Source organism: Mesoplodon mirus, assembly GCF_964341445.2.
Source record: "Mesoplodon mirus genome assembly, chromosome: 10".
NCBI lineage: Eukaryota > Metazoa > Chordata > Mammalia > Artiodactyla > Ziphiidae > Mesoplodon > Mesoplodon mirus.
This window is the reverse complement of record NC_138986.1, coordinates 91353089-91380572: the sequence shown is the minus strand read 5'-3', so window position 1 is coordinate 91380572 and position 27484 is coordinate 91353089. Positions and strand designations below refer to the sequence as shown.

The 27484-nt window shown below is 37.9% G+C and overlaps 1 pseudogene across 1 annotated transcript in view; it reads right to left on the bottom strand.

The window, feature by feature from the left end:
• LOC309811205 (nucleolin-like) overlaps positions 1–23191 on the bottom strand; it is an 89670-nt pseudogene extending 66479 nt beyond the window's left edge. The window contains exons 1-3 of the transcript in view: positions 22898–23191; positions 20810–20844; positions 18329–18528 (exon numbers count right to left, since the gene is read on the bottom strand). The product of the transcript in view is annotated as a nucleolin-like (transcript). The remainder of the gene's footprint in view (positions 1–18328; positions 18529–20809; positions 20845–22897) is intronic.
• Between the last annotated feature and the right edge of the window lie 4293 nt (positions 23192–27484).

The window sequence follows — 27484 nt, the reverse complement described above, 5'->3', positions numbered from 1 at the left end:
CGGCCTAATTGTATCCAAGACTAACTATTGGGACCATAAGTTAAAAGGAAGAGATTTTGGAAACCACTGAATATTGCAATAAGAGTATTGACCTGATTCAGTAAAGAACAAATTCTCATTATGATTTCTTGAAGGGAAAGGAAATGGAGGTATAGTGGGGAAAAGAGCTTTCTCGGATCCTTGTTAATTGTGTATGTTTTGGTGAATTGTCATTACTTTTCAACATCTCAATTTTATCATTTATAGAATGAGAGAACTGGACTGTGTCAGTGGATCCCAAACTTCATTGATGATCAGAATCAACGGGGGAGATATATTAAAAACACAGATTCCTCATTCTCACCTAAGTTCAACTAAATCTGAATCTCTAGAAATGGACCCCATATATTTTAAAACATTCTCAGATGATTCTGATAATAGGACAAGTATGGTCCATGGATTAGCAACATCAGCATCATCTGGGAACTTAAAAATGCAAATTGCCGATCTCCACCCCGACCTACTGAGTCAAAAACACTGGGTAGGGCCCAGCAATCTATGTTTTAACAATCCATCCAGGGAATCCTGATTCACAACAAATTCGAGGACCATTGGGATAGATGATAAATAAGAGGCCTGTCAATTTTGAAATTAAGTAATTATATGATCAAAGGTAAGCAGGAAGACTTATCAATGAGGAGAGTGAGTCTAGAGGAAAGGCACCCAGATCTACACAAAACACACAAGTAAATGCCTCTTCTGGCATGGAGAAGATTAACTTCAGTTGACCTTTAGCCATAACAAATTGTTACACTCAGATTTCAAATATCAGATTATGTCACCTTTTCTTAGACTTGTGTCCTTACCTCTATACCCAGGTAGAACCAAATACCCTTGTTCTGACTCCTACTTTATTCCAGTGATGTCCTCTGCAGACACTTATTATAGCACTTATAATACAATATTACTATAATTTATTCTCAATTGCTTAGGGACAAGGACTATTTCATGTTTTCTCTGTAAGCTTACCTCTTAACCTAGTGTCTGGCCTCTTGTGGACACTCCAGAGTGTGTAATAAATGAGTAAAGTGATAGACCCTAAGCACCGGGTGATACAAAATGTAATTCTAATGGGCCATCTCTCTTGACTCTCTTGTGAAATCAAGATTATTAGGTGATTTAAAAATTTCTATTTCAAGTTAAAATGCCTTTTTTCAATTGATGATATACTATTTCATAATTACTTGGTAATAAATGAAGCTATAATGAGAACATGCCTTAAAAGATGAACAGTTAAATACACAGTATTCAGCTTTGACTAAGTAATCGGTAGCCACTAAGCTACTTCAGATTTTGGCTGGACACAGTCAATATTACTGTAAGGTGGAAGCTTAAACTGTCTCTTAAGAGACACCTGAGACCTACTGAACGCTGACAGAAGACCTCAGACCCCCCAAAAGGCAAGAAATTCCCCACATACCTGGAGGGCATTAAGAGCGCTGCTTAAAGAAGCTCCAGAGACGGGCGCGAGCCGCGGCTGAAGGCGCGGACCCCGGAGACGGGCGTGGGACGCTGGGGCTGCTGCTGCCGCCACAAGGCCTGTGTGCGAGCGCAGGTCACTGTCCACGCCCCCCTTCTGGGGAGCCTGTGCAGCCCGCCACTGCCGGAGTCCCGGGACCCAGGGACAGCTTCCCCGGGAAAGCACACGGAGCGCCTCGGGCTGGTGCAACGTCACGCCGGCCTCTGCTGCCGCAGGCACGCCCTGCACTGCGTGCCCCTCCCTCCCCTCTGCCTGAGCGAACCAGAGCCCCCGAATCAGCGGCTCCTTTAAACCCGTCCTGTCTGAGCGAAGAACGGATGCCCTCCGGCGACCTACGTGCAGAGGCGGGGCCAGGTCCAACGCTGAGACCCGGGAGCTGTGAGAGCAGAGAAGAGACAGGGAAATCTCTCTGTGCAGCCTCAGAAGCAGGGGATTAAAGCTCCACTGTCCGCTTGATGTGCCCTGCATCTGTGGAGTGCATGAATGGACAGCGAATTATCACAAATTGAGGAGGTGGACTTTGAGGACAAGATTTAAGATTTTTTCCCCTTTTCCTCTTTTTACAACGAATTATCCCAAATTAAGGAGGTGGACTTTGAGAGCAAGATTTCAGACTTTTTCCCCTTTTCGTCTTTTTACAACGAATTATCCCAAATTGAGGAGGTCGACTTTGAGAACAAGATTTTTGATTTTTTCCCCTCTGTTCTCTTTTTGTGAATGTGTATGTGTGTGCTTCTGTGTGAGATTTTCTCTGTATAGCTTTGCTTCCACCATAGGTCCCAGGGTTCTATCCATCTGTTTTTTTTTTAATAATTACTTTTTTTATTTTTAATAACGCTACTATATTTTATACTTTATTCTATTTTACTTTATCTTCTCTCTTTCTTTTTTTCCTACCATCCCTTCCTCCCTCCCTCCCTCTGCCCCTTTCTTTCTTTCTTTCTTTCTTTCATTCCTCCCTCCCTCCCTCCCTCCTGTCTGTCTTTCTTTCTTTCCTTCCTCCCTCCCTCTCTCCCTTCTTCCTTTCACTCTTTCTTTTTCTTTCCTTCCTCCCTCCCTCCTTTCTTTCTTTCCGTCCTTCCTCCCTCCCTCCTTTCTTTCTTTCTTTCTTTCTTCCTTCCTTCCTTCCTTCCTTCCTTCCTTTCTTTCCTTCTTCCTTTCTTTCTCTCTCTCTTTCTTTCTACTACTAATTCTTTCTTTCTACTTTTTCTCCCTTTTATTCTGAGCCGGGTAGATAAAAGGCTCTTGGTGCTGCAGCCAGGAGTCAGTGCTGTGCCTCTGAAGTGGGAGAGCCAACTTCAGGACACGGGTCCACAAGAGACCTCCCAGCTCCACATAATATCAAGCAGTGAAAATCTCCCAGAGATCTCCATCTCAACACCAGCACCTAGCTTCAGTCAACGACCAGCAAGCTACAGTGCTGGTCACCCTATGCCAAGCAACAAGCAAGACAGGAACACAACCCCACCCATTAGCAGAGAGGCTGCCTAAAAACATAATAAGGCCACAGGCACCCCAAAACACACCACCAGACGTGGACCTGTCCACCAGAAAGACAAGATAGAGCCTCAACCACCAGAACACAGGCACTAGTCCCCCCCACCAGGAAGCCTACACAACCTACTAAAACAACCGTAGCCACTGGGGACAGACACCAAAAACAACGGGAACTACGAATCTGCAGCCTGCAAAAAGGAGACCCCAAACACAGTAACATAAGCAAAATGAGAAGACAGAAAAACACACAGCAGGTGAAGGAGCAAGATAAAAACCTACCAGACCTAACAAATGAAGAGGCAATAGGCAGTCTACCTGAAAAAGAATTCAGAATAATGATAGTAAAGATGATCTAAGATTCTATTTCCATGATCCAAAATCTTGGAAATAGAATAGACAAAATGCAAGAAACAGTTAATAAGGACCTAGAAGAACTAAAGATGAATCAAGCATCGATTAAAAACACAATAAATGAAATGAAAAATACTCTAGATGGGATCAATAGTAGAATAACTGAGGCAGAAGAACGGATAAGTGAGGTGGAAGATAAAATAGTGGAAATAACTGATGCAGAGCAAAATAAAGAAAAAAGAATGAAAAGAACAGAAGACAGTCTCAGAGACCTCTGGGACAACATTAAACGCACCAACATTTGAAGTATAGGGGTTCCAGAAGAAGAAGAGAAAAAGAAAGGGACTGAGAAAATATTTGAAGAGATTATAGTTGAAAACTTCCCTAATATGGGAAAGGAAATAGTTAATCAAGTCCAGGAGGCACAGAGAGTCCCATACAGAATAAATCCAAGGAGAAATATGCCAAGACACATATTAATCAAACTGTCAAAAATTAACCACAAAGAAATCATATTAAAAGCAGCAAGGGAAAAACAACAAATAACACACAAGGGAATCCCCATCAGGTTAACAGCTGATCTTTCAGCAGAAACTCTACAAGCCAGAAGGGAGTGGCAGGACATAATTAAAGTGATGAATGAGGAAAACCTGCAACCAAGATTACTCTACCCAGCAAGGATCTCATTCAGATTTGATGGAGAAATTAAAACCTTTACAGACAAGCAAAAGCTGAGAGAGTTCAGCACCACCAAACCAGCTTTACAACAAATGCTAAAGGAACTTCTCTAGGCAAGAAACACAACAGAAGGAATATACCTACAATAACGAACCCAAAGCAATTAAGGAAATGGGAATAGGAACATACAGATCAATAATTACCTTAAATGTAAATGGACTAAATGCTGCCACCAAAAGACACAGAGTGGCTGAATGGATACAAAAACAAGACCCATATATATGCTGTCTACAAGAGACCCACTTCAGACCTAGAGACACATACAGATTGAAAGTAAGGGGATGGAAAAAGATATTCCATGCAACTGGAAACCAAAAGAAAGCTGGAGTAGCAATTCTTATATCAGACAAAATAGACTTTAAAATAAAGACTAGTAGAAGAGACAAAGAAGGACACTACATAATGATAAAGGGATTGATCCAAGAAGAAGATATAACAATTGTAAATATATATGCACCCAACATAGGAGCACCTCAATACATAAGGCAAATACTAACAGCCATCAAGGTGGAAATCGACAGTAACACACTCATAGTAGGGGATTTTAACACCCCACTTTCACCAATGGACAGATCATCCAAAATGAAAATAAATAAGGAAACACAGCTTTAAATGATACATTAAACAAGATGGACTTAATTGATATTTATAGGATATTCCATCCAATAACAACAGAATACACATTTTTCTCAAGTGCTCATGGAACATTCTCCAGGATAGATCATATCTTGGGTCACAAATCAAGCCTTGGTAAATTTAAGAAAATTGAAATTGTATCAAGTATCTTTTCCGACCACAATGCTATAAGATTAGACATCAATTACAGGAAAAGATCTGTAAAAAATAGAAACACATGGAGGCTAAACAATACACTACTCAATAACGAAGTGATCACTGAAGAAATCAAAGAGGAAATTAAAAAATACCTAGAAACAAATGACAGTGGAGACACGACGACCCAAAACCTATGGGACGCAGCAAAAGCAGTTCTAAGGGGGAAGTTTATAGCAATACAATCCCACCTTAAGAAACAGGAAACATCTCGAGTAAACAAACTGACCCTTCATCTAAAGCAATTAGAGAAAGAAGAACAAAAAACCCCCAAAGTTAGCAGAAGGAAAGAAATCATAAAGATCAGATCAGAAATAAATGAAAAAGAAATGAAGGAAATGATAGCAAATATCAACCAAACTAAAAGCTGGTTCTTTGAGAAGATAAACAAAATTGACAAACCATTGGCCAGACTCATCAAGAAAAAAAGGGAGAAGACTCAAATCAATAGAATTAGAAATGAAAAAGGAGAAGTAACAACTGACCCTGCAGAAATACAAAAGATCATGAGAGATTACTACAAGCAAATCTATGCCAATAAAATGGACAACCTGGAAGAAATGGACACATTCTTAGAAATGCACAACCTGCCAAGACTGAATCAGGAAGAAATAGAAAATATGAATAGACCAATCACAAGCACTGAAATTGAACTGTGATTAAAAATCTTCCATCAAACAAAAGCCCAGGACCAGATGGCTTCACAGGCGAATTCTATCAAACATTTAGAGAAGAGCTAACACCCATCCTTCTCAAACTCTTCCAAACAATTTTAGAGGAAGGAACACCCCCAAACTCATTCTACGAGGCCACCATCACCTTGATACCAAAACCAGGCAAGGATGTCACAAAGAAAGAAAACTACAGGCCAATATCACTGATGAACATAGATGCAAAAATCCTCAACAACATACTAGCAAACAGAATCCAACAGCACATTAAAAGGATCATACACCATGATCAAGTGGGGTTTATTCCAGGAATGCAAGGATTCTTCAATATACGCAAATCAATCAATGTGATACACCATATTAACAAATTGAAGGAGAAAAACCATATGATAATCTCAAGAGATGCAGAGAAAGCTTTTGACAAAATTCAACACCCATTTATGATAAAAACCCTGCAGAAAGTAGGCATAGAGGGAACTTTCCTCAACATAATAAAGGCCATATATGACAAACCCACAGCCAACATCGTCCTCAATGGTGAAAAACTGAAACCATTTCCACTAAGATCAGGAATAAGACAAGGCTACCCACTCTCACCACTCGTATTCAACCTAGTTTTGGAAGTTTTAGCCACAGCAATCAGAGAAGAAAAGGAAATAAAAGGAATCCAAATCAGAAAAGAAGAAGTAAAGCTGTCACTGTTTGCAGATGACATTATACTATATGTAGAGAATCCTAAAGATGCTACCAGAAAACTACTAGAGCTAATCAGTGAATTTGGTAAAGTTGCAGGATACAAAATTAATGCACAGAAATCTCTGGCACTCCTGTACACTAATGATGAAAAATCTGAAAATGAAATCAAGAAAACACTCCCATTTACCATTGCAACAAAAAGAATAAAATATCTAGGAATAAACCTACCTAAGGAGACAAAAGACCTGTATGCAGAAAATTATAAGACACTGATGAAAGAAATTAAAGATGATACAAATAGATGGAGAGATATACCATGCTCCTGGATTGGAAGAATCAATATTGTGAAAATGGCTCTACTACCCAAAGCAATCTACAGATTCAATGCAATCCCTATCAAACTACCACTGGCATTTTTCACAGAACTAGAACAAAAAATTTCACAATTTATATGGAAACACAAAAGACCCCGAATAGCCAAAGCAATCTTGAGAACGAAAAATGGAGCTGGAGGAATCAGGCTCCCTGACTTCAGACTATACTACAAAGCTACAGTAATCAAGACAGTGTGGTATGGGCACAAAAACAGAAAGATAGATCAATGGAACAGGATAGAAAACCCAGAGATAAACCCATGCACATATGGTCACCTTATCTTTGATAAAGGAGTCAGGAATGTACAATGGAGAAAGGACAGCCTCTTCAATAAGTGTTGCTGGGAAAACTGGACAGCTACATGTAAAAGTATGAGATTAGATCATTCCCTAACACCATACACAAAAATAAGCTCAAAATGGATTAAAGACCTAAATGTAAGGCCAGACACTATCAAACTCTTAGAGGAAAACATAGGCAGAACACTCTATGACATAAATCACAGCAAGATCCCTTTGGACCCACCTCCTAGAGAAATGGAAATAAAAACAAATGGGACCTAATGAAACTTCAAAGCTTTTGCATAGCAAAGGAAACCATAAACAAGATGAAAAGACAACCCTCAGAATGGGAGAAAATATTTGCAAATGAAGCAACAGACAAAGGATTAATCTCCAAAATTTATAAACAGCTCATGCAGCTCAATAGCCAAAAAACAAACAACCCAATCCAAAAATGGGCAGAAGACTTAAATAGGCATTTCTCCAAAGAAGATATACAGACTGCCAACAAACACATGAAAGAATGCTCAACATCACTAATCATTAGAGAAATGCAAATCAAAACTACAATGAGATATCATTTCACACCAGTCAGAATGGCCATCATCCAGAAATCTAGAAACAATAAATGCTGGAGAGGGTGTGGAGAAAAGGGAACACTCTTGCACTGCTGGTGGGAATGTGAATTGGTACAGCCACTATGGAGAACAGTATGGAGGTTCCTTAAAAAACTACAAATAGAACTACCATATGACCCAGCAATCCCTCTACTGGGCATATACCCTGAGAAAACCATAATTCAAAAAGAGACATGTACCAAAATGTTCATTGCAGCTCTATTCACAATAGCCCAGAGATGGAAACAACCCAAGTGTCCATCATCGGATGAATGGATAAAGAAGATGTGGCACATATATACAATGGAATATTACTCAGCCATAAAAAGAAACAAAACTGAGCTATTTGTAATGAGGTGGATAGACCTAGAGTCTGTCATACAGAGTGAAGTAAGTCAGAAAGAGAAAGACAAATACCGTATGCTAACACATTTATATGGAATTTAAGAAAAAAAATGTCATGAAGAACTTAGGGGTAAAACAGGAATAGAGACACAGACCTATTGGGGGTGGGCTTGGGGATATGGAGGGGGGGGCTGTGACGGGGCGGGGGAGTGGCATGGACGTGTGTACACTGCTAGGCGTGGGGTGGATGGATGGTGGGGGGTGGCCGCGTGGTGCGGGGGGAACAGCTCTGTGCTTTGTGGCCGCCTGGAGGGGTGGGATGGGGAGGGTGAGAGGGAGGGAGACGCAGGAGGGAGGGGATGTGGGAACAGATATATATGTATGACTGATTCACTTTGTTGTAAAGCAGAGACTAAAAAAAAAAAAGAGAGACACCTGAAATGTTACAATAATATAAGAATAATGCAGAGATTAAACGTTTTTGTTAAGCAGTGTTGGGAAAATATTTTTCCTAATTTGTAGATATATAAATATTTGTACATGATTTAAAGATTAAAGTTCAAAGTCCATTATTTTAATAGCTAACAGCTGTCCAGTAGGAAAAAAGATGGTTGTTTCTTATTATTAGGTTTGAGCAGAATTTTGCCAAGTATATTTAAAAACAAAAAGTTTTCAACTTTGCAAAGCTATGATGAATTGTACGGGAAGGCTTATTTCATACATAGGAGAAAAGATCAGCTTTATTGCTCTCCATTTTCCTTTTAAAAATATTACTGATATCAAAATAAAAATCTAATTTGTAATAGTATGGGTTTTAGCCTATCCCATTGTCTAAAGTTTTCTTTCTTTGTGAAAAGATGTGTCTGATTTTTCTTAGGTAATAGAAAGTGGAATATACACCTATTTTCATCTAATATAGGAAACACCTAGTCTGTGTATACTTAAACAAGGCACTTTTCAACCACACTTCCTTTCTTTTGATTGCATTTCTTTTGTACAGAAACAATATTAAATGGGCTTCATTATTTTGTTTTTCTAAACTTCTTTTTTCTAATCAATTCAGGACTCTTAAATTTTATTGCTCTTTTGTAATTGCTATATCCAATTATAATTCACATAAGTAACAACATCAGCTGAGGCTTATAATTATTAATATGAAGCTACCCATTGGCTGCCCTGCACAGCATATTTTGAGCCTGTGTAGAAAGAGAACTTCTTGAGCTCAAGGTTGCCTCTCCCTTAAGGGCTAGTTCTTCAGAGGCATGAAGGGGGCAGGCTCTGGCTTGGTTCACCAGGCTCCTCAATAAAGCATTTCCAATAAATCTGATTACTCCTGGACCCAAATTTTTCATATCTTTTTCAAGGGGAACCTCTTTCTGGCCCTCTTCATAAGCACTGTCTTCTTTCAACTAATTCCACCCTAAAAACTCTTGCTTCTAGATGACAGCTAGCAGCTGTATTTCAGGTACAGAAGCCTCAAGCTGTTTATAACAGCTGTATTTCTCAGGGGTGTCTAGTAAACTCCAGAACTTCTGCTACTTGGCTGGTGGACCTTAGCTATAAAAGAGGACACAGGTAGAATCCCTGTTTAAATGGAAATGTCTGCATCATCTTTTATTGTAGTTTCACTGTATTATTCAATTATTTAAAGTGTATCCTTTCAAGAGGAACATGACCCTATTGCCCCTCCTTAGGAAAATTGTTGTGCTAGTCATTTTAAAGAACGTAGAATGACTCATGTACCCTCATTTTATTTCCTTTTGTAACCCAAAACAACTATTTTGAGAGAGTTGGCTGCAATTAGAAGTTCACTCTGTGGTCACTGAAAAAACTGATGATAACTGGACCAAAACACTGGACTCAACAGTACTTTGCCCCTCCCCTTACCCAAGAGAAAAGTGAGTAGATGCCTTCGGTCAATGATTCTTCATATTGATGATAAAAACTCCAACTAAGTCAGGATGATTTTACACAAAATATTGAAGCCCATGGAATAATCTTGAATAAGAATGTGCAGAATTCAAAGAGTTCCCATTTTATTTTAATCAGTGTTAACTTGATCCATGATTGTCTCCCTTTTAAAAAGACAAATGCCACAGAATCTTGACTTCTTAACTCTGAGTTTATTGTAAAGATTGGGTTGAGGTTTAAAATCCTATGTCTAAAGAAATAGCATGATTTAGAAAAATTTAGGTAGACTTCCTTCTTAAGAAGTTGACCTTTAAGAGAAATAAATCAAGTATCACTCACAAAGAAGCACTAAACCAAAGATAACAGTACAAAAAGAAAAACAAGAGCATTTCATTTACTTTTAAAAAGTAAAATACCTAAAATTACCTTAAGATTATTTTTCTTCTAGGATTTTAAAAATTTAAGTATGGAAAGAATTTTGTGAAAAAAAATTAAAGAAAATGTCCAAAAGAAACCAAAAGATTTTCTAAAAGAAAAACATTTTTAAGAAACTATTAAATAATTTCATGGAAAAAAAGTTTTTTAAAGGTCTAACATATTAATATTTTTTATCTTGTGAGGCTTTGATTGAATAGTTTCTTTTTCTTATCCTTTATTTTCTAAATAAATATAATGAATGCATATTACTTTGAAAACCAGAGCATGTAAATTCTATTACATATTCTCAGAAATTTTAATGATGTTTGCTGTTTTGCAAAATATTCAGTAGTTTTCAGTTTTTTGGGTGGCAGAATTGACTCATCCTTTGTTCTTCCTCTTACTCATATTCCCAAGGAGCTGGAATCAAGACACTTGCATTTGAGTTGAGTTCCTCAGACATGACTTTACAAGATTCTTGGCATGATCTCTTTTTATTTTTGAAAAACAATTTCTAGAAAAACAAGCACAATGGATTTTGAGGTAGTAAAGAATAATACCTGAAAAAAGTGAAAGAAACATTACCTTGCTCAAGTGAAACTGCCTCAAAAATTATTCACCTTAAGATCTCCCTATCAGTCAAAAAGGCAAGCCAAAGAAAATTACATTTTTACTAAGCCCACTCTCAGAACAGACTCAGGGGTGAAGTTGGGAGCAGGAATTCTGACCAAAGATTACACTTGGGACCAAGAAAAAAGGGAGAGAGAGACAGAAAGAGAGAACATTTTGTCGTCTCTGTTCCAGAACCCATTAACGCAAACCCTTACTACTGTAGACCATTTTCCACAGACTCCTAGCAGAGGATTTATTACACCAAGAATCAGATAACTCTGTAAAACGTCCTTGTTAAAACATTTTATTGCTAGCAAAGTCTTGGAAATTTCCATTCTATCCCTTCTCCATTATTCTTACCCCTGAAGGTTTATTGCTGTGGTTCCACTCAGCTAAGGAAAGTGGGCACTTTCCCCAGAGCTCTGTGTGGAAGACCCCAACCTGTACATAGTTTCCTCACTAAAACATTGTCCCACAAATCTCAGCAGGTACTAAGTTCAGGCAATGTGGATAAGAAACAGTTTTCAATTTCAAGGGTATGAATGTCAAGGATCAGGTTTGAAAGCCCATAGCCCAACAGAAGGAAATGAAAAAAGCACTAAGAACTGCCTAACATATCCTCAGGAAATAAGTTAATATTCTTCAGAGAAGGTATTTCTTACCAAATAATAGTTTTTCTTAAAAAATAGAAGATATCTTATTGTATTTGATTTTATAATTTTCTGAGCAAATCTGTAAAATATTGTAAAATTTGAGGAAATACGTAAAAATATGTAAAATCAGAAATCAAAAGCTACTAATCTTAATATTTTTGTTACTAACCTATTTAGACCTAATAATTCACAATTAGGAATACATCCTTTCATGGTTTAGGAATAGATTTACCACTTGAAAAGTATTTTAGATGTGATGATGGATTTTAATACTTTAATTTCTATATATTAAAAACATTGGTTATTCCATTTTAAGACAGTAAGTTTATTTCACAGTTTTATTTTGCCTAAGAGTTTATATAAATATGTGTGAACATTTAATCAATACAAAATTATTGAATATAAAGTGAAAAAAATGCAACTTACTGTCAGGATATTTCCTAATTCTAGGATGGTTAGAGTGGATTCTTCCATCGTTATCTAGAAGCCTGGCATTATGAAGACATGGTCTATATCTACATTGTAGATACTGACACATCATTTGAGTCAAGAAAAAAATTCCCCAAACTGTCTTTTGGCAGGATAAGAGGCTGTATCTACACAACTACTCAGATTGGAATAAGACCCATTATCCATCAAGTCATATTGTCAAAACAACACCCAACAACAGGATGAATATGTTGGAGTTTGGGTGTTCTTTTTTCATTGAATTTACTATTTTATTTGGCATATTAGACACACAGCCTGAAAGACAGGGGAACTGACTGAGAAAATCTGGGAGTATAAACCAAAAGATTAAGTCATTTGGAAATTATTTAGACATGAAAAATGGATGAATAGCTTCCTCATATCAGGCCAGCTTAGTGTAGAGCTATAAAAGCCCTGCACTGATGACGTTATTAATAAACTGATAAGTTCAACATTAGGGAATGAGTATAGGTATCCTTCAGTCTTCAAAAGTTTGCTTTATGCCCCTTCACTTTTATGAAAACCTACATTGGCACCTGTTTTCGCTAACCAAAAGAAATCCGAAGAGGATTTTCACTTTTGCTTAAAAAGGTGAAAAGATAGTTCTATTTTTAGTTTTTTTAAGGAACCTCCCTACTGTTCTTCATAGTGGTTGTGGAAGCAACCTAAGTGTCCATCAACAGATGAATGGATAAAGAAGATGTGGCACATACATACAATGGAATATTACTCAGCCATAAAAAGAAATGAAATTGAATTATTTGTAGTGAGGTGAATGGACCTAGAGTCTGTCATACAGATTGAAGGAAGTCAGAAAGAGAAAAACAAATACTGTATGCCAACACATATATATATGAAATCTAAAAAAAAAAATGGTCATGAAGAACCTAGTGGCAAGACGGGAATAAAGACGCAGACCTACTAGAGAATGGACTTGAGGACACAGGGAAGGGGAAGGGGAAGTTGGGACGAAGTGAGAGAGTGGCATGGACATACATACACTACCAAATGTAAAATAGATAGCTAGTGGGAAGCAGCCGCATAACACAGGGAGATCAGCTCAGTGCTTTGTGACCACTTAGAGGGGTGGGGTAGGGAGGGTGGGAGGGAGGGAGATGCAAGAGGGAAGAGATATAAGGATATATGTATATGTATAACTGATTCACTTTGTTATAAAGCAGAAACTAATACACCATTGTAAAGCAATTATACTCCAATAAAAACATTTAAAAAATAATAAAAGTAATAAACAAGTAAAACCAAAAAAAAAAAGGTGAAAAGGGAAAGTCACATTCAGTGTTTGCTCTGCAGTGAGCCACATACACCCCAGTAGCCAGAATGGCACCACCAAGCTCCTTTCCCAGGAGATATCAATACATACAGCATCTCAACATCAAGCCGCCAGAGCTTTGAACTGTGTCTGTGAGCATCTGTGCTTTATCTTGGTTTATTCTGTGTGTCCATTAGCAAGATGTATGTTAAGGTAATTGCTTCTTCACTTTGTGCCTTCTCAGCTTACAAAAGGCTTTATAGGAATGCTCTACATTCAGATAGCAGGGAAACCTGTACATCTTTCTTGTTCTTCCCTCCAAGGATACCAAATTGAATTTGATGAACAACAAAGCTGTGCAGAAAATACTGCTCCTCCACATTTCTCTTCTTATTTCTAAATAGCCAGTTCTACTTTCAGATTTTTTTTTATTCATCCCATTAACATCACTACAGAAAGGTGATACATGCCAAGCTATTTTTCATTGAGCAAGAGATACTCTTTGCCATTATAATGACTTCACTATTTGACCATCACCAGAGACAAAACTGGATGAGGTTTGAGGGCTCTAGAGGAGTGTAAAAACTTTGATCTAATGCTTCACTGCTGCTGAAAGACAGGAATCCTGTCCTAGCCATTACGACTCCCAGAAGGCTTTTGATTCCCACCAGAATGAGCACTGGATACAGAGGCCCGTAGTGCTGATCTTTTAGAAAAATGAACCCCTTTAATCATCACAGTAAATAAAAGCAAGTATGTGCTCTGGCTGCCCATTGGCTCTTGTCCCTGGATAGAAGGTTCTTTAATGTTCAAAAAATTGGTCATTTAACACACTTTCATTTCAGAGCTGAATGAAAATAAACATATGTAAAGATACGTGTGAGCACGACAACATGCACACACAAGCCATGCCATGCTGGCTTATGAACAAATACCAAAAATAGCCAAAGTGTAATACAAGCATTAAAGTAAAAACAGTTGTCACTATTACTCAATATTATAGAATTGTCAGTAAAGTGCTCACCTCTACTGATTGACATTCATGCCTACCTACATATACAGACACATACATAGACCCACGTGTACACAAGGACGTTCTGAGTAGTTTATTTTCAATAAGCTTTTTTATTTTGGAATAATTTTAGATTTATGGAGGGGTTGCAAAGATAGTACAGAGTTCCCATATGCCCGGGTTTCAGTTTCCCCTAAGGTATCACCTTATTTTACCATGGCACATTTGGCAAAACTAAGAAACCAACATTTTTACATTTTTTAAATTATTATCTAAACTTCAGAATATATACAGGTTTCACCAGTTTTTCCCTTAATGTCCAAGTTCTGTTCCAGTTCTGATCCAGTCTAGGATCCCATAATACATTTATTTGTCATGTCTCAAATTAGCTCCTGTGGTCTACGACAGATTCTTGATCTTTGCTTTTCATGACCTCAACATTTTTGAGAAGTTCTGTCAGATATTTTATAGAATGCAGTTCAGTTTGGGTCTGTATAATGTTTTTCTCATAATTAGACTGAAATTAAAAGTTTTTGGAAAGATTTAATCAAAGATAAAGTGCTTTTTTAATCAAAACGTATCAGGGGGTACATGATATGAACATGGCTTAACACCAGTGAGCTTAACCCTGATCACTTGGTTAAAAAGGTGTTTGCCAGTTTTCTTCACTATAAAGTTACTATTTTTCCCCTTTTCATACACTGTTCTTTGGAAGTAAGTCACCAACTCTAGTCCACACTCAAACCGGGGAAGGGTGGTAAATTCCTTCTCCTGGAGAGAGTATTATGCACATATATTATTTGGAATTTTTCTGGAAGGAAGATTTGTCTTTTTGTCCTAATTTATTTATTCAATAATGGGTTATTTAATATGGACTTGTGGATATTATTTTCTATTTTGTATTATAATCTAATTCTACTTCTGTTTCTTGAATTGTTCCAGCTTTGGCCATTGGGAATTCTTTCAGATTGGCTCCTGGTGTCCCTTGAACCTGCCCCCATCCTGTTGCTTCTGTTTTTTGTTTTTCTTATTGTTGTTGTGTTCTGAGTTTTTTCCCCCAATTCTTTTCTTTCTGGCACTGTGAAATGGCCCAGACTGACCTTGCATTTTTTTCTATCTCAGCTCTAGAATAGGTGATTTCTCCAAGGATATCTGGTTCATTTTACTGGAGAACGGTATTTAGAAATCAACAGCTGGACAATGGATAGGAATAGATTTTTCACAGAATTAAGATCGATTGTCTTGAAAGGCCAACAAATATGTGCTCTTCTATTTATTTTCATAAGCACAAACACAACAATGTCAGAACTTAGCTTATTTCCCAAGAAAAAAATTAGTTACTACTTATTTTCAGTATAATTTTGAGCTTTCTTAGGCAGTTCAGAAGCCATTCAATGTTTTTATAAGAAATACAATAGTTAATTTTCACAATTTCACATCTTTCTAAAAGTCATGTCTCATTATGACTACTCTGCATATTAGCCATCTGGTTTTGGACAAATATTTTACTTCTCTATTCATCTCCCACCTTCTCCATCCACCTCTCAGGAGTCTTATAAGTATGGTATGAGACTGCAGACTTGGAAGTGCTTTATAAATCACAGGGTACTAAATAAATACACACAAGGTCCTGGGATAATGCAAATATTATTTTTTATTAATAAATACCTTTATTGAGGGTAAAACATTTGACTGTTAAAACATGCCACTGTATTCCTTTTCAAATCAATTACTTCCCATTATAGAGACAAATAAGTACATAATTTCATATAGTACAGTCAGCCCAAACCTTCTTAAAATTCATGCTCGGGAATTCCCTAGCAGTCCAGTGGTTAAGACTCCATGCTTCCAATGCAGGGGCCACAGGTTCGATCCCTGGTAGGGGATTTAAGATCACACATGCCACATGAGTGGCCAAAAAGATAAAGTTAAATTAAATAAAAATTAAATTAAAAATCTTAAAAAAAAAAAAAACATTCTCACCACCACACTTAGAAAATTACTCCCAAGACTGATGTTCAGCTAGAATTTACCTGCAGGCCCTAAAGACTATTTGTGAATGATATCCTTTTGGTGACTGGTGATTGATTTCTGTTCTAATTTGTGATGCATCTGTTCTGATTGTAGGTAACTAGACCACACTGGTTGTTGGACATTTTATATGTCACCTTAGCCACACATATTTACCTCAGACAGAAGAGGATACACAAATCACTAGAGTAAGTCCGCTACATATGAATAAGTTCTGTCTGAGAGCACATTTGTAAGTCCAATTTGTTCGTAAGTCCAACAAAGTTAGCCTAGGTGCACAACTAACACAATCAGCTATATAGTACTGTACTGTAATAGGTTTGTGATACTTTTCACACAAATAATACATAACGAACAAACACCACAAATAAAGAAAGTGTTTTTAATCTTACAGTACAGTACCTTGAAAAGCACAGTAGTCCAGTGCACCAGCTGGCACACAGGGGCTGGAATCGAGTGAAGAGGCAAGAAGAGTTACTGACTGGAAGAGGGAGAGGAGGTGGGAGATGGTAGAGCTGAAGGATCGTTAGCAACAGGGGACGGAGGACAAGTGCAATTTCACTCATGCCTGATGATGGAATGCATGTTCGTATCTTTGAAAGTTTGCAACTTTCAAAGGTTCGTATGTAGGAGACTTACTGTATCTCTTTCCTGACATTCCTACATCAATCTTACTCCATTCTCCATTTCCTTTTGGCCTGATGGCACCATGGCTCTGGCTTTCTGTGCACAGCCCTTATGTTGCTTGAAGACTGTGCTTAAGTGTCTCAGCAGAAGACAATTAGGTGACACTAACTCCAGCCAAGAAGGGGAAAGAGACAGACAAAGAGATAGTATGTGTCATTAAAAAGTAAGAACAGCAAGTCTCTTGAGCTCTGCAATGTAAGGCATAACTTGAGTGCTGATTCTGAAAGACACCAGCTTTCCAAATGGACTCCTTTAAAGGAGTGTGGCATAGAGTAGTTGTATTAATATATATGCATTTAAGGAAGTTTTTAGTTACTATTCATGCTTAATAATAAATGCTACAAAATACTAAAGATTTCTCAAAAAAATACAATTAATCACTGTTAAAACCCAGAAATGTAATGCAATAGGAAGAAACTGTAGCCAAGGCAAAAACACTTATAATTTGTGACAGAACAGCTGTGAGGACTAAATGAAATAACCTTGTTATTACCTGTTAACATAGTGTTGGCACATGGGACTTCCCTGGTGGTGCAGTGGTTGAGAATCCGCCTGCTAATACAGGGGACATGGGTTCGAGCCCTGGTCTAGGAAGATCCCACATGCCGTGGAGCAGCTAAGCCCATGCACCACAACTACTGAGCCTGACCTCTAGAGCCTGTGAGCCACAACTACTGAAGCTCACGTGCCTAGAGCCCGTGCTCCGCAACAAAGAGAAGCCACTGCAATGAGAAGCCTGCGCACCGCAACTAGAGAAAGCCTGCGTGCAGCAACAAAGACTCAACGCAGCCAAAAATAAATAAATAAACAAATAAATAAATAAATAAATGAAACAGTGTTGGTACAAAGCAGTCTTAGAATAAATGCTTGTTTCTTCACTACTGAATTTACAATACAAATGCTGTTCTATGTTAAAACTGTGAATCACATTAAATTTGCTCTAATATGACAATAAAGTTTCTGAATAGCATGTGACTACACCTGATGAATTAGCAGGTAGCAATAAAATGAAAAATTAATAAAAAGAGGTAGCAATGAAATGAAAAATTACAGCACAAGCACTAACCTTGAGTGTATGGAAGAAATACTCATGCCAAACATGAATGTTCTCTCTGAGTCAAATTTGTGAATTCTATCAACAGAAACCCTTAAGAAAAACTCATCGTCATCTAAGAAAATGTTATACTAAAGTCCTGTGATACTTCAAAATAGACTTTTGTAAATCTATGTTTCATTTATTTTGTAAGTCATCACTGAAGCTTTATAACACACAGGCAAAATCTTGATAACACATAGTTTCTACCATTAAGCAGCTTACAATCTCAATTAAGATTCTCCCGACTCACCCTCTCCCAGTACCTCCTCTGCTGGTGTATTACTCATTTCACAAATCTGGACGCCATCTTTGAAATCTCCTACAGCCAGACAAAAATCAAGCCCTGATATTCCTACTTTGTGCGTATCTCTCAACTTCCATCGTGATCTCTCCATCTCTCTGGTCAACCCTGGTTCAAACCAGCATCTTGTCTCCTCTGGATTCCTCTGACTTTGGAAGTGAAACCAGATTGTTGAAGTTTGATTCGTGGCTCAGCCAAGGTTAATACATTTGAATTTCATTAGCTATTATAGGTAAAGTGCTTAAATGAGAGTCTGGCAATGTAAAGTACTTAAATTTTTAGATAATTCCTTAGTGCAGTAAACTACAAAGGTTTCTTATATTATTCTTCTTCTTCTCTCTCTCTCTCTCTTATTTTTAATAAAATTCTGATTATGTCAATACCTTGCTTCAGTGACTTCTTGTGATTAACCAACATTCTTAATATTGCCTAAAAGTCCCTGCATGGTCTGACCTTTTTATATATCTCTGGGTTTTCCTTCCTTAATATCATTCAGCTTTCATTGAATTAATGATGTCTAACAAACAAATCCCCAAGGTCTCAGTGGCTTATAACTCCACAGGGTAATTTGTCACTTATGTTGCATGTCAACTGTGACCATCTAAATTTCTGGTCCAGGCTGTGGGAGAAATGTGATCCTCACCACGGTCTTTATGTTTGGGGATGAAGGCCAAAGGAGTCAGCTCCTATCCAGTGCATGCTGATCCATCCAGGCAGAAAGAAGGGGAAAAAGAAGGTCCAGCTAAGTCATACCAGTGCATTGAAAGCCTTAACTTATACCTGAAAAATACTCATTGTCCAAAGAAGGTCATATAGCCAAGTTCCAAAGTCAGTGGGGAAGAGGCATCCAAGGGCAGATAGAGAATGAATAAATGTGAAAAAATACATCATTCGTCATACTCTCTGAGCTCCCACAACACTCGGCTGTCCTTCTTTTTCTTCCTGTGCCATCTTTATCTTGCTTTTTAGGTCCTTCAGTAAGCACTTTCCTCTGTGGGGATGCTCTCTTTTCTGTTCCCCATCTTCCTTCCCTTATCCATCTTTCAGTTTCAGCTTAAATACTGCTTCCTCAGGGAATCCCCAAACATATATATATTTTCTCCCATTTAGGTTGTCTAATAGAATGCTACCATTTTCCTTCCTAGTGATCTCGGAGAGGCAGCAGCAGTGAGTGGTGGCTTGAAGTGAGATCTTAGTTCCCTGCTCAGGAGTTGGACCTGGGTAGCCTGGATGAAAACCAGGAATCCTAGCCACTAGACCACCAGGGGCTAGAGGCTAGAAGCAAAATTCCCCTGGCTCTTACCCCCATTTGAAATCAAGAATGTTTCAAGGAGGCAAAAACTGTAAAAACAGGTACAAAGTTTATTATTAGAGGCACAGCACCACAAGTGGGAGAGCACAGAGAGAAGCAGTTTATTTAATTAAGACAGAAGCAAGGCAGAAATACACACCCGCAGAGAAGGGAGTGGGCATCCTCCCTAACGAGGAGGAGCACAGTAGAGAGGTGGTTAGATCATGTATACAGGGCAGTTCTTCCGGGCCTTTGTTTACCTTTGGCCAATTATCTGGTTTCTTTTCCCACATCTGACCTGCCCTAGGGCCCTCCCCAACTTGCGTGCCCAACTTTTTTCCAAGATGGATTCCAGCCCGGAGTCCTATGAGGGGGGCCTTGGCATCACCTATTCTGGGGTGGTGCCCCCTCGTTTTTGACCTCCAGGAGCCTTTCTGCACATGTGAAATGTCTCCCTTGCCCCAAAGATGGGAAACCTATGACCTCTTATCTTTTCCTCAAACAGGGTTTAGCCCCTCTCTGTTCCTGCCATGACTGTGACTGTTAGATTAAAGTGTCCTCAGGAGACAAAGCCTGGATATTTATCCTCTTTCTGTTGTTATTTCTATTTCGAAGTGCAAACAGAAGCCTGGTTGAAAAGGCTTAACCTGGAGACCACCTACCTCCTGTCTCAGGAAATGCAAACAGGAGGCTACTTGTAAGTGTCCAGCCTGAAGCCCACCTTTTTCCTGCTCCAAGAAATGCAAACAGGAGGCCAGTTGTAAATACCTAGCCTGGAGCCCATCTATCTCCTGTCTCAATAGCACTTACCAGAATAGTAAATACATTAAAACTGGACTAACTGATTCTCTTTAATGTCTTCCTTACCACTTCCAAATATAAACTTGAATAAAGCTGAATGCTTTTGGGGGACAGAAGGGGTGTTTAAATTTCTCCTGAAAGGTCACCATTTGAGCCATATTTTAATTAGCTACTTACACACTAAGGCCACAGAGATATTGATGGTTAATTTTATGTATTGACTTGACTGGGATGCCCAGAGAGCTGGTAAAACATTATCTCTGGGTGTGCCCATGAGAGTGTTTCTAGAAGAGATTAGCATTTGAATCAGTAGACTGGGTAAAGAAGAGAGTCCTCACCAATGCAGGTGGGTGCCACCCAATCGCTTGAGGGCCTAAATAGGAAAAAAAAAGGCAGAAAAAGAGCAAATTCCGCTCTCTCTGCCTGAGCTGACATATCCATCTTGTGCCCTCCAACAACAAAGCTCCTGGCTCTCAGCTTTTGGACTCAGACTGGGACTTATACTGTTGGTTTCCCTGGTACCAATATATCTTATTGGTTCTGTTTCTCTGAAGAACCCTGGCTAATACAGAGATTGATTTCTTGATTAAGCAAAGTCCATCAGAGAGTTGAGGCAAGTATGTGAATTAATCCAGTTTCATCCTCTACTTTTGATTTCATGTGGAGACACAGCCCAAAGGACTTTAGAATTTAGACAATAAATATCAAGATTAACTTGCAAGCAGTAATAAAAACAGGTTATAGGTACTAAAGTAAGAGGAAATCTGTTTTGGAACATCAAAGCCTTTTAAGAATAACATTATTCCCATTCTGTTTTCTCCCAGGATTCTGTAACTATATTTTACAACACAGGAAAATCTAGTTAGAACCAACTTTTAAATCTGTGTGGTAATTATAGGACACTTCCTTTTTATGTTGAAATCATCTCACATGTTAGATTTACTTGTTTCTTTCTAAAATCCATATTTAAAAAAAAAGACAACTTGTTTTCCATTTGCATACAACAAATGGGTATTGCATTTCTAAGGTCTTTAGGAATTTTTCTGGAATTGATTGTGGCTAGGATTTCCTTTAACATTTAATTTTGTCACTTGAAAGACTATTTTTAATTATGTGACAAAGGGAGACCACTCTTTCTGGTTTTAATTTATCTATGATTATGAAGCCTTGAAGAATCTTCAAAAAAAATCAAAGAATATTCCTATACAAGGACTATATGGCTGAGTAATAGTCCATTGTATATATGTGCCATATCTCCTTTATCCATTCATCTGATCATGGGCACTTAGGTTGCTTCCATGTCCTGGCTATTGTAAATAGAGCTGCAATGAACATTTTGGTACATGACTCTTTTTGAATTATGGTTTTCTCAGGGTATATGCCCGGTAGTGGGAATGCTGGGTCGTATGGTAGTCCTATTTTTAGTTTTTTAAGGAACCTGCATACTGTTCTCCATAGTGGCTGTATCAATTTACATTCCCACCAGCAGTGCAAGAGGGTTCCCTTTTCTCCACACCCTCTCCAGCATTTATTGTTTCTAGATTTTTTGTTGATGGCCATTCTGACTGGTGTGAGATGATATCTCATTGTAGTTTTGATTTGCATTTCTCTAATAATTAATGATGTTGAGCATTCTTTCATGTGTTTGTTGGCAGTCTGTATATCTTCTGTGGAGAAATGTCTATTTAGGTCTTCTGCTCATTTTTGGATTGGGTTGTTTGTTTTTTTTGTTATTGAGCTGCATGAGCTGCTTGTAAATTTTGGAGATTACATATATATATGGAATCTAAGTTAAAAAAAAGGTTAGGAAGAACCTAGGGGTAAGACAGGAATAAAGTGACAGACCTACTAGAGAATGGACTTGAGGATGTGGGGAGGGGGAAGGGGAAGTTGTGACAAAGTGAGAGAATGGCATGGACATATATACACTACCAAATGTAAAATAGATAGCTAGTGGGAAGCAGCTGCATAGCACAGGGAGATCAGCTCTGTGCTTTGTGACCACCTACAGGGGTGGGATAGGGAGGGTGGGAGGGAGGGAGATGCAAGAGGGAAGAGATATGGGGATATATGTATATGTATAACGGATTCACTTTGTTATACAGCAGAAACTAATATACCATTGTAAAGCAATTATACTCCAATAAAGATGTTTTAAAAAAAAAGACGGACTATAGTTCCCCACCTCTCTCCCTTTGCAATATAATGATGATGGAATACCAAGAAAAAGAATGAACACAATGTACAGCTCAACCTACATGCAGTCAAGTCAAAGAACAAAGGTAATGAAAGAAATTCACTCAACTTTCAACAAGCTTCTCCTGGGGATTGCATACCACAGAGAAGAGTAATTCTTTGGGAAGCAGACAGCAGACTATACTTTACATGCATGTTATATGCATCTGTGTGTACAGTTGTGTTTTTACCTTTAGTGATTTACAGGCATTAAGAAATCTTTTGTTCGCTTTTAGACTAATTTTGACTAAACTGCACAAGCACCTCAGACCAACACTGTGTAAAATCCATAATTTTCCCCTCTTTTCCAGCTTACACTGTTGCCAAAGCACTTTCATGATATCATTCCATGATTCAAAACTCTCCGGTAGCTCCCCATCACCTATGGGATCAAGTGCAAACTCCACATCCTGCTCTGATATTGTATGATTCTCCGGGCGTAAATTTATCTCCACATTTGCCTCCGTAGTGATCCACTCCTCCATCTAGACCTGGTCCTCACTGGCCGTCAAGTGCTCCTGATCCTTTTCAGTCTTCCTTCATGCTGTTTCCTAACCTCCTTCCTTAAGCCTCATGGTACCCATCCCTCAAGTTCCAATCAAGCCTACATGGATTTCCCACTTCAGTGAACTGCTGTGTATTCGTTCTTTCTTTGGTCAACTTTGGCACTTGTTCATATACTACTTTGCATCATTGCTTAACTGATTCATATGCTTATATCAGCCTCCCCTGTTAGATTATAACTTCGGTGAGGTAAGAATTCTCACTTTCTGTTTTTGTGTACCCATTTATACCTACTAACATAATGCTATACACTTAACTGACTATCAGATTTTTTTAGTATGTACTAAAGCAAAGTTATATATTTATATGGGAGGTTTTTAATGCTGCAAGTTTTCTTTTCCCTGTTTCTGAAGAAAGGTTTATATTTTAAGACTTCCTTAAAGGTGACCCTGAGTGAGATAAACAATTGTGAGAACAAGGATGTACCTTGAACACATGTCTAACTCCCATGGTACATCCTCTATGAATGAGGAAAAGGAACAATACAGGGTTAGTTTCATAACTCTTCCCAGACAAACTCTCTGTGACTTACATGATGAATTGATATTCTCCACAGCCATTCCTCATTGCAAGGCATGGGGTGTAGAAGGTAAAGGTAAAATATGATGACCATAATGTTAGATCATGAATGACCAGAATGAAAGTTAGTCTGGTTACTCACAACCCAGGGATTCCTGGGTAGTTTAATATAACACTGTGAAGGGATGTTTGGAGAACTACTACAAGCAAAGCGCTTCTTCAGGAGACTCCCTTCAGGGAATCCAGGAGCCTCTCTGGCAACTTTCTATCATACTGGATCTTCAATTTCTTATGAAGTTGGCATGGAATTTTCCCAAGAATAGCAAACTGCAGTGGTTCATTTCTTAAAACTAGGACCCCATACTTGGAAAGTAAGATACTGGCAAAAAGGTTGAGAGGTCCTGAGAGGTGGGTCTATGTGGAAGGTTTTCCATAGTTCTTGCTGTGGAAACTGTGGAGGAAGGCTGCACTAGAAGAGTCAATTACTAGGTGGAGATGACACACAAAATATAGGAAATTTTGAATTTCACAGTTCATTTGAATTTCAGATAAACTACAGTTTTTAAAAATATAAGTATGTCCCAAATATTGCATGAAGTATACTTATACTAAAAACTTATGTATTATTTGTTTGAAATTCAAACTTAACTGGGCATCTTGTACTTTTATTTGTTAAATCTGGCAACCATGTGGGCAGATTAAGATGCTCAATCATGTCAGAAGCAAATAACAGTTCCTAAAGAATTATTTTAGATACCTTATCAAAAATACATCTTCCCTGAACCTATCAAATATGACAATTGATAGTTTCATTATAGAAATCAAATAATGTGACATTTGTCTAAAATATGACCTATACTAGAAGAAATAAATAACTTAATAGTTAGTGAAAGAATACCACTATTAAAATCTAACATTTCTCTTTTTTTAAATTTCATCTCATAAGGTGAGATACTAATTTTACCTTGATCTTGAGAAAAATATTATTCAGAGATGAGAAAAATATTATTATCAAGCTGAGCATCCATATGTAGGGGAGTGTGGGAAGATGTGAACATCTCATTTTTAAGCAAGTATAAGGTCAGTGACATAGAAATCAGTTCTGAAAATCCTTTCTAGTTCCATCTAAGTCAGTCTATCTTGTGTTGGGCCCCCTCCCACCTCCCTGACAGTCTTCATTAACTTTACTGAATTTACCAGCCTCAAGACATAGGCTATGTATCACATGTGAGAAGCAAGAGGGACAAGAAGCCTGGCCTTGAAGCCTCAGATGTGTATTTTTAGATAGATCTGTCTCACTGGCTCTTGTTCCCTCTAAATGATGAAGATCTGTTCCTGAGTTCTCAGCATGATTGTTTATCATCAATGAGCAAAACTCCAATAAAAACAAAGGACATCATCCAATTTGGATCCTATTCAGTAAAATATAATGTCTTTAGTGAATACAAGACTGTGAAATAGGATGCTTTTCCACTGACTGATTGTGTTGGTGTGACATCTGGGAAGGCATCTCACGCCCTGATCCACTTGAAAAGGTCACCACAGAAGAGCAACAAAGATAGTGTTAGACTTTAGTCAGAGATTCAGACAGAGCCACATACATGGACAAGAAGTGTGCAGCCAGTAGACTTGGCCCCATATTGTTTAACTTGGAAGATCCCACTATCAACCCCATGGTTCTGAACAAAATGTTAAAGTGTTTACCTAGGAATTTTGATGGGAAGGTGGATGGTTGATTTATAAATTAAGTCAAGTCTTCATTTGGGACGCTCAATTGCTAAATATACTCAGTTGCTGTGCTTTTTTTTAAAGCTAAAGGAGGCACTCAAAATGAGAGTCATTTAGAAAGATCATATGCAAATGAAAACTTAATGGAACTTAAGTCCTGGGGAGTTCAGGTTAAACTGGGATTGGCTTTATTTACATAGACTTAATTTTACCAAATTAAATATATTATTTAATCATGCATTTTATTTGGAAGCATCTAGAAAAGTCTAAGTATTATTTTTTATTAATTCAATTTTGCTGACTGAAAATCTTTTCCAGAACCAACCCCATTTCTAAAATGAGAAAGGCTTTCCTCAGCCTTCAGAATCTCTTGCCAAAGTTCAAAAAGGGGGTGCCATCTGGTGGAAAAGTGCTAGAATTATTTTGAATACAGTTGGGCCGTTTAGTAGCTGTACATCTTTTCTCTTTAAAAATGTACTTACTTCCTGTTAGTGAACAGAAATTATTTCTATCACTTCAGAAAAAAAAATGTTTTAGGAAATTATATAGTTAAGCTTCAGTGAGATCTATTTTATGACAGAAAGGTTAGGAAGTTTAGAGGACTATGTTGAGAATGAAGTTATGTCATAGAAAAGGGTTCCCTAAGTCAGAAAAGATGTCACAATAACCTGGTTGGAGGAGTTTACAAAGTTTCATCCGATTAACATAGATGATTGCCCATCATACTAAGTGTTCCTCCGACCAGGATATATTCAACAGTACAATATTATGTCTTCTATTCTTCCCAAGAAATAAGGATTTTAAAGGAAGAAAAAAGAAACATTGAACTTTAATGAATTATTGCTTACATTTCCATTTTTTTTCAAATTACAAAACATTTAAGCATTGTCTAAAGACAGGACCAGTTTCATTTGAGTGTCTTCCATATACTTCTATACTGGTTTAACCATCCTCTAAGAGATTAGTCAGATCACACCAGGTCAGGGATTAGGCTGCTAAGCAAAACATTTCAGAAAGAACTATTTATCACTTTTTAATTCAGAGAATGAAAGAAAAAATGAAGAGAAGACAACATAAATAAAAAGAGAGAGAAAGGTAGCCTGGGGGAAAGAGAGGCAGAAAGTGAGAACAAGCAAATGACAAAGAGAAAAAGAGGAAGTGAGAAAACGGAAGAGAGGGAAGACTGGAGGCGAGGTTGATCCTAATTAGTCACCCCTGTTGTTGTTTAAAGACTTTGGAAGCAATATTCAAATCTCTGCAGAAATAAAAGTCAGGTAGCTTCTTTCTAAGGGTCAACACTTGTTGACTTTTTTTAAAAAATAGATCTTTGAGTATAATTCCTTCACAATACTGTGTTAGTTTCTGTTGTACAACAAAGAGAATCAGCCATATGCATACACATGCCCCCATAACCCCTCCCTCTTGAGCCTCCCTCTCACCCTCCCTATCCCACCTCTCTAGGTCACCAAGCTGATCTTCCTGTGCTATGCTGTTGCTTCCCACTACCTAATTATTGGTACTGTATAGATGTCCATGCCACTCTCACTTTCCCCCTGCTTCCCCCTCCCCACTGTCTCCTCAAGTCCATTCTCTATGTCTATGTCTTTATTCCTGCCCTGCCACGAGGTTCACCAGTAACTTTTTATTTTTATTTTTTTAGATTCCATATATATGTGTTAGCATACAGTATTTGTTTTTCTCTTTCTAATTTATTTCATTCTGTATGACAGACTCTGGGTCCATCCACCTCACTACAAATAACTCAGTTTTGTTTCTTTTTATGGCTGAGTAATATTCCATTGTATATATGTGCCACATCTTCTTTATCCATTCATCTGTCAATGGACATTTAAGTTGATTCCATGTCCTAGCTATTGTAAATAGTGCTGCAATGAACACTGTGGTACATGTCTCTATTTGAACTATGGTTTTCTCAGGGTACAAGCCCAATAGTGGGATTGCTGGGT